This window comes from Bombus impatiens, unplaced genomic scaffold, assembly GCF_000188095.3.
Source record: "Bombus impatiens unplaced genomic scaffold, BIMP_2.2 scf_0129, whole genome shotgun sequence".
Taxonomy (NCBI): Eukaryota; Metazoa; Arthropoda; class Insecta; order Hymenoptera; family Apidae; genus Bombus; species Bombus impatiens.
In genome coordinates this window covers 1,259,059-1,260,370 of record NT_176548.1, presented here as the reverse complement: position 1 = coordinate 1,260,370, position 1,312 = coordinate 1,259,059, and the positions used below count along the sequence as shown (strand labels likewise).

Sequence of the window (1,312 nt, the reverse complement as noted above, 5' to 3'; positions counted from 1 at the left end):
GCGGTCGTAAAGGTGCGGACCTCGTTTACGTGGATGAGGGCTACCGCGACGATGGTGCCGCCCCTGAAGACGACCGAGCAAGCGATCCAGCCAGCCAGCGAGCCACCGACCGACCTCGAGTGGGATGGCCCGTTACGAGCTAATTAGCAAAATAAGAGAAACTCTCTGTGAGGTATACAGCGTTGTAGCAGCAGCGTAGGCAAGGGAACTTGCGCGTCCTTATACGGCGTGATCGAATCGTCAGTCTGTAATTTATCGCGAGTTTTCTTAACCCGGAATGTTCCTGCTTGTGAAACTCGGTACACCGGTTTTTTTTCCCTAGTCTACGTTTCTTCTTTTCCTTCTTTTCTGACCAATCGACCGGCAATTAAACGTGATGCTTAGCGAAGAATATCTTCCGTGCTTATACTCGTGCTCTGTTAGATATAACATCCCCACGAAAATGGTATAATCGTTCGCGATCCGATTAAAACAGTGAACGAAGCCCACACCGCATTCCGTCGGTAATCACTGTTTCTAATTAACCAAACGAAAGCTTCTTGTCCCGCGTTTTGCTACGCGCTCCGGAGGTTTTTCTACTGTCGCAAGAAAACCGCGATCCACGCCTATAAATAGACTCGCGTTACTCGTCGATGCATTCTAAAAAGTTTCGCGACTATAGGTATCCCGCGGTCATCGCGGGATTTCAAGTGTTCACCGTTTCGAATTAAAGGCAAAAAGACGCGTTACTAGGTTTCGTGCCGAACGCAAGCGTGAACGGGCATGACAGCCGCGGGAAAATTAGTTGGCTAAAGAGAGTGAAAATCTAGCTCTAGCTAGATAGCTGGTGAGGACCACGCAGAATCGTCAGTAGGCTCGATCGTTTTTTGCATTGCCACACATTGCCGATCTACACGCGATGGTCGGACGATCCAATGGAGAGGAGGGGTAGGAGGTTTCTTGACCGCATGCCGTAACGTCGCTGTTTATTAATGCGAGCTAACGTTTGCCTGCTGGCTTTTCTTCTAGATGAGAATGCGGCGCAATTATGCGGCGCAACTATGCGACGCTACTCGAACCGTGCCACGCTCGATATCAATTAGACGGTTTTTATTGCGATTCCAGTGGCGTACGGCGGCTCGTTTATACAAGGGTGGCGACGGCGCGTCACCCACGGTGAGTACCGGCCGACGAAAAACAAATGGTCGTAATCCCGCGATCTTACGACCGTCGCCCGCGGTCGCGGGCCAACTTTTGTCCTCGTAGCGTTCTCCAACCGAGAGTCGGGCAAGTCGAGAGAAGCGAAGTAGAGTGAAGAGCGAGCGGCTCGTGT

The 1,312-nt window shown here is 51.3% G+C and overlaps 1 protein-coding gene across 1 annotated transcript in view; it reads left to right on the top strand.

Moving 5' to 3' along the window:
• The window catches only part of LOC100749750 (protein dachsous), a 229,991-nt gene that overhangs the window by 197,593 nt on the left and 31,086 nt on the right, over window positions 1-1,312 (top strand). The window lies entirely within an intron of this gene.